This window comes from Zingiber officinale, chromosome 2A (genome assembly GCF_018446385.1).
Source record: "Zingiber officinale cultivar Zhangliang chromosome 2A, Zo_v1.1, whole genome shotgun sequence".
Classification (NCBI taxonomy): Eukaryota; Viridiplantae; Streptophyta; class Magnoliopsida; order Zingiberales; family Zingiberaceae; genus Zingiber; species Zingiber officinale.
In genome coordinates, this window is record NC_055988.1 from 23,188,131 (window position 1) to 23,195,381 (window position 7,251).

Below are 7,251 nucleotides of genomic sequence, written 5' to 3' on the forward strand. Positions count from 1 at the left end.
CACTGTATGCGGAACTTAGGTTGGATCGATCCGGTGATCGATCCGACCGCTTCGTGCGCCGGGATATTCGGATCGATCGGTCGATCGATCCAGATCGCCAATCGATCTAGTGATCGATCCCTGAGCTCTGTTGCGACGAAGGCATCCGGATCGATCGGCTGATCGATCCGAGCTTATCGTCACGGTACGAACTTCTCAATCGATCGGCCTATCGATTGAGAAGCCTCCAATCGATCGGCCGATCGATTGGAGTTTCTGATTTCATACCAGAAGTCTGATTTCAGCTCTGTTTCGTGCCTTAATCACACATACAAGTTCTAAAACAACTGGAAAACATACTAATAACACATAACTAGGATTATGAGCATAAATACTAACAATCTAAGCAAGTCTTTCATGAGTCAAGGCATTAAAATAACTAGAAATGCAGAAAATAACATTATATGAAAACTAAAGTCTTAGTTTGCTAATTTCTCCAAGATCTTTATTCCAGGTTCCATCCACACACATCTTCATCGTTGCATTGACCTCCAGCCTCTGCTAGTCCATCTTCCCTTTACCTTTATTTGCAGTATAAGGAAAATTGTATCTGTAAGCTTGAGAGTTTACTAAGAAACCATCTACCTCACTAAAACATGCATACGATGCAATTTATGTTTTTAAAACATGTTATTTGAAACATACGAATACTGAACATGTAAGGGCATAGCATGGCATGCAAACAAACTAGTCATGGCAATAAGTGCTAACATAAACTAGCATATTATATCAATAGAAAACTGAACTGATACACAAACTGAACTAAGTTAATTCTAAACTAATGCTAAAGCTGTACTGAATCAACATAACTATTTGTGAAGTTTTGAAAACTATTTTCATAAATAGATTAAAATAATAATCATGCTGCTGTTTGGGCCCGACAACTGTACGTGCTATACGCGCATCCCTAACTAGACCCGGGTTTGCAAGTCCCGAATTTAGTAGGGTTACTAGGTTATCTGAACCTAGGGACGACTATGGGAGCCCAGCCCAATGGATATCTAATCCAGTACAGTGCCACTAAGAAAGTAAAATACTGAACATAAGCTAATAATTCTTGTCTTGCTTTTACTAGGTTGTATAAACCCAGAACTATGTTATCTAAACCTAGAGGCGACTGTGGGAGCCCACCCATTGGACATCTAGTCATGTAATAGTTGTAGCAAGACTAAATGAGCTATAAAAATGCTGCTATGTCATTTATCTAAGCTACCAAAATGCCTAAGTTGCATTTTAACTGTGCTAACAATTTAATCGGACACCTGGTGTGCGCTAATTCGCATCCTTTGTGCCGGAAATCTACATACTATTAAACTGAAGCATAAATTCATACGAAAGCTACTTATACTGCAGGTGAGGGGTTTCTTACCTCCTGTTCGGACTTTCTTACAAATCTAATCGCTAGGTTTTCCGGAGGAGAGATCTCTTCGACGATCTTCTCACGTCTATGCATTCCTCTCGCGGAGGGGAGCGTCCTCGTGTCGGAGTCGTCGCCGGAAAGTACCCCTATGGCCCTAGGGACGGAACCCTAGGTGTGCTTGTGGTTGGCACCGAGAGAAGAAGAGGAGAAGGGGGGGGCGGCGTGGCTAGGGTGAGGGTGAGGAAAAGTTACGTTAAAAATAACTCTTCATTTATTAATTCCATATTTATATTAAGTGGTTAATTTCGCCCAACTCTAATATAAATTTAATTGCCTCCCTTTTCTTTCAGCACGACCCTACTGGGTTCACTTGGTTACTGGAGTCCGCTAAAAGTCGTAGGATCCAATAGGTCTCGGGTTCAATTCCCGCGTAGGCTATTTTTATGATTCCATTTATTTTTGCTACCTCCGCTACTCGAAAAATTCTGTAAAAATATCCTAAAATTCCAGAAAAATACTAGGATATTTCTAATAATTATTTTGAGAATTTTCGGGCGTTACATGGAGTGCCTCATAATAACATGAGAAGGAATTGAAATCCCCCTTATAGTTTCAAAATATCTTAGAGATTTCCAAACTCTTATCGATTCATTCCTTAATCATTACCACCATCACTTTATTTTGGTTGACATGCCATGTGTGTGCCACACCTCTTTTCCATTGATGATATTAATGACTAGTGTGAAATGCCAGTAGTTTGAAAACCCACCCTTGGATATTCCCAGAGCATTTTGAAAAGGGAGGTAAACTTCAAGAAGAAGAAATGAAAATTTCCTTTATTATTTGGATTTTATAGGCTACATAATACTTTTGAACATATAAAGAATACCTCTCCTGTACCGAGGTGTCTTCCACAAGGTTCGATAATATCAAATGATATTCGTTGGTTGGTCTGCTCAGATGATCTCTGTAGTCTTAGAGGACATATGAAAATCTCATGATGTTTTGTTTACATTATACAAGAAAAAAAACTACATTCATCTATTCTGCAAGAAAAATCACATGAGCTTGCCCTGAGAACAAGCAGCGAAAAATATGTTGATATGTTGATTTAGATAGTAATACTTTTAGTTCATCTTTTCTTGTAATCTCCCATGATCATTGAGCATTGTTATCATTGCTAAGTGACTTTTTTCTTGTTTGTTATGATTGTTCGTGACACATGCATATCTTGAGTAAAAAAATTTGCATGTGATCAATGTACATTCAGATTGTATGTCCATAGTGAAGTATAGTGTGTCACATGGTTATCGAGACACATATCTCAACAATCACATAAGAGTATATAAGCTCCTCTTATATCTACTACAACCAAATCAATTATTTAATTTTAATCAAATTTATTATTTATATAATACTCTTATATTAAAATATTACTTGGTCAAAATCATTTAAATTTTATTAAAATTAATTTAAATTATTAAAATCATTTAAAAATATTTGTAACACATACCTAAATTGTTGTTATGCAACTCCTAGTGACGAGCCGAGCGAATCAGGGGATCAAACCCACAAACGGCTTTGGCGGAGAATTGGATCACCATATGAAGGAGCGAGGCGGAGAGAGGGTGAGCGACGGAGGAGAGGTCCACAAACGGCTTCGGCGGAAAATTCGATCAGCTTATGAGGGAGCGAGGCGATGAGAGGGTGAGCGACGGAGGAGAGGTCCTGCTCGTCGACGCAGTTGCAGTGGCGAAGCAACAAACCTTAACTGCCTCCAAAACAAAATCGAAAGCAACAAGACTCTCCTTTCTTTTCCGCGACCAAGGAGAAGGAGACTTGAGAAATATCACGGTTTGCAATGTAGTCTCGCCTCTTCTTAAAAACAACTCTAATGGCCATTTAGACCAGGTGGACTTGTACTCTCGCCTCTTCTTGCAAAAAAAAAAATCTACTGTAATGGCCTTTTATACTAAATGAAGTTTAGAGTTTAGGGTTTAGAATTTAGTCCCATATCGTTTGTTTTTATTGACGGAGTGGAACTAGTGCAATAAAAGAAAAGGTTATGGTTCTATTTTATTCATACCTTTCTCGTCCTTTTGGCTAAGATCAAGTGTAGTATCTGTTTTTGTCAGTTTAATATCTGATACGTGGACCATTGGTTCACTATGATATTAAATTAATTTTTATTTTTTGTTTTGGAGAGGGATCATTACAATAGCTTGCTACTGGATCCTTCACGTGTTATCCCTGTGTTGCACTTTTATAGGGGTTTGACGCACCCGACCAAGTTAAATTAATTTTTTATATTAAATTAAGTTTATTTTTAAATTATTAATTACAGTCCATGAAATTAAATCTTAAAATTTTATATATTTAAAAATAAATACAAAACACATAAAAATTATGGATTTTTTTAATGATTTAATTATTAATTTACAGTTTTTGAATAAGAAATTTTAAAATTAGAATGGAATAAATTGATGTTTTCTTAGATGAATTTTAAAGTAATTTAATTAAAATTTTAAATTTGATTAGGTTATTTAGGGTAGTTTATTTGTTTAATTTGGTTAGAAAAAATGTCACGCCCCGAGTGAGTCTCTGTCCGATGAAATTTCGACACCTCACGGTGACAATCAAGCACTTCTTGCATAATATACCTCGACCACATGGGAATCATAACAATAAAGAAAACAAACACCACGTTAATATCAAATTCACCTCGACACAACCAAAGAAAAGTAGCGACTTACTCGCACCAAAACCAAAACACAACAAAAAGCTGACCAAATACAACAAACAACACAAACTGGCCGGTAAAACTTACACAACCAACAACATAACACGAAACAAAATCGAACACAAATCGAAATACGTAAATTTCATATACCAAGATAAAACAAACGAAAAGGCGGATATATGTGGGGACCAGCAGACAGGATGCTCCAAGCGACACCATAAATAACCTGGTACCTGAAAAGATAGTGTCCACGGGGGTGAGTTCAACAACTCAGCGAATACCAATAGACATGCCTAGTAAGATATATCTAACAACAATAAACATGGAATACAGCTTCCTAATCATATATATAGGAAAGATGCAAAACTGAAAAATAACTGAGGAAGCTGTACTCACCAGGAACTCCTATCCTGATCTAAAGGGTCATCAAACCGATACGCAGTATGTCTCCTGTATGCATGTCAAACAAATGCATCCACCAAAATGCAGCATATAAGTGCAGCAAACACAAACAAATAAAGGCAATCAATGCATATGATGCTAATGATGCGTCCTGGTCACCCCTGACGCCAGTCAGTCCTCTCACACACAAATGGCGAGACCGAGTGGGTAGGGCTGTGACAACCGTGCACTCTGTCGTCACTGCTCCTGATGAGTGACCGAGTGGACGGGATGCTGTCGGAGTACTCCTGTCCTGTGACCCCAAATCATAAATGGGGGAGCTCAATGCTCTCATCTCCCGGTACACGATGACGGGGAGGAAATCTCTGCCGGCTACCACGCTGAGTCACCTGACCAACGGAGCCAAACAGAGTCCACCATCTGCCGGCTACCACGCTGCTACACTAAATGCCAGTGGAGCCAAACAGAGCGGAAGTGACTGCCGGCTACCACGCTGAGTCATATGACCAACGGAGCCAAACAGCAGAACCGCCACACACCCGCATGATATACCACTAAACCATGAGTGGGGGTGTGTGCAGTACATGTAACTGGCGATGGGCTCAACCATAGTGGAGCCGACAATCGCACAGCATGCAATCATGATGCATGTCACTATACATAGCAAAAACTGATCCACATAACCATATCCATATATACAAAATGGGTACTGTAAAAGCGATGGTCACATACCAAAATCTAGAGTACACAGGTCAGATAGAATATCAAAACATATGTCCCGAACATAACAAGTATGGTATATCCTGATCAGCATAGAAAAATCCATATATATATAATATGGGTACCACAGTATCAGTAGGTCAAATCCACAGATATAGGGTATACAGGTCCTCTATGATATAACAACCTAGATCCTAAACATATCCCCCTTCCATAGCATATGTACCAACAATATGCACAGTTCAAAGTCACAAGGTCTAGGTACACGATTCATATATGATAATACCAATAGAAATACACCATCCAGGCATGGCATTAAAAACCTAAGTATCAGATAATTTGGATACACATGCCAGAAACAAAAATCCAGAACCTAGTCCTAACCTCGGTAAAGCATGGTATGTCACTTACTCTAGAAACTAAGATATATAAGGTAATAAAGTACTCATGGCAATAAGATACTCATGGCAACAAATCATGTGATATAAGCACGAATACATCACAGGCGACAAACCTAACATGCTATGGATATCAAACAGTGACATACCAAAGACAAACATGTTCATTGCTTGTAGTTATAAAGTACTATGCATATCCAAAGACAATATCATAAATGATAAGTCAAGAGGTACCCGCCTTCCGATGTAGATCGAGCTAATCAACCTCTATGTCGAAGTGCTCGTCCTGAATCCGAATCCTGTAATAAATCATATGGTTTAGCTAAGTTTTATTGTAAACCAAAATAGCTAAACCTAATTCTTCATTTACCCGGAACCCTAATTATTCCATCATTCGATATGATCTATATTAGTATCCAATTCAAGTCCAAATTCCTAGTAGCAAGACTTAGATCAGATCATAATTTAGGTAATCAATGCTTACCCTATCCTCAAGTTTATCCAAAAATCTCCCACCATACTGCAGCCACCCTATCAATAAACACTTCTTGATCAATTTGACAAGAATTCAAAATGCTAAAATACTATGAATCAGATCTAGGCCCCATATAGAGATCAAATGAATACCATCGTCAGAAATCAAATGGGAAACAGAACAGAGGCACAAATGCTCACCATGTTCTACTTATACTCGCATCCAAATCCTTGTCGATCTCCCTGCACGAACAATGTCGGGAGAAGAGGCACAAGCAAGACAGTGATCGGGTGATGTAGCAGAGTCCGGTAATAGGAGTTGCGACGTACAGAGACGTGACAAAAGATCAAGTCTAGGCTCGAGAAAAGGAAACCTACAACCAGCCAGCACCTCTGTCAGCCTCCGATCAGGTCCACCGTCAGAGGAGGAAGGGAGTCTTCGGCGTCGGTGATTGTGAACCCAAACTAGGGCACGGCCTGGAGGCTAAGGCAGAGGGGAAGAGAGGAAAGGAAAGTATGCGACGGTGGAGAGGCTAGGTCACGCGACAACTTGAGTGTCGGCGAGAAGAGGAGCGATCAGCTCCGGGGTTCCTGTGGCCGGCGGTGGATCTAGGGCACACAGAAGGAGTGGCCGGAGAGGGCAGCGGCAGTGGCGTCGTCGGCGTCGGCAGAGGAGAGGGTGGCAGTGGGTTTGCGGCGCCGATTGGGCGACGGCGGCGCCGTAGGGCATGGATCAGTGAGGAAAAGGGGCGCGGGTTTGGGGAAAGGAAACGGCGTTTAGAGGAAATAAGAAAAAACAAAGAAAATGTATTTATAAATAAAACATTTCCTCACTTAAACGGGTATCCTAAACAGGCTTTATTCGTACCCATAAATTTGTCCCCTCTAAACCCGGCGTACGTGCTCCGAAAAATTCCCAGAAAATTCCTAAAAATTCCGGAAAATTCCCCTATCATTGTTCGCCATTTTTCGGTATTTTACATTCTCCCCCACTAATAAAAATTTGGTCCCCAAATTTCATTATCTACCATCAGCAAATACTAACAATAGGCAAAGAGTATAGATACTGAACGGTAAATTTAACCACATACCTCATATGAACATATGGGGGTATCGAG

The 7,251-nt window shown here is 39.8% G+C and overlaps 1 long non-coding RNA gene and 1 other non-coding gene across 2 annotated transcripts; one reads left to right on the forward strand and one right to left on the reverse strand.

Moving 5' to 3' along the window:
- Positions 1 to 3,481: 3,481 nt before the first annotated feature.
- LOC122044827 lies at positions 3,482 to 3,686 on the forward strand. Its single transcript, XR_006129825.1, has one exon. It is a non-coding gene; the product is annotated as a U2 spliceosomal RNA (small nuclear RNA).
- Positions 3,687 to 5,897: 2,211 nt separating this feature from the next.
- Positions 5,898 to 6,467, reverse strand: LOC122044459. The gene is made up of 3 exons (XR_006129563.1): positions 6,335 to 6,467; positions 6,144 to 6,190; positions 5,898 to 5,958 (listed from the first exon to the last, which is right to left on the reverse strand). It is a non-coding gene; the product is annotated as an uncharacterized LOC122044459 (long non-coding RNA).
- Between the last annotated feature and the right edge of the window lie 784 nt (positions 6,468 to 7,251).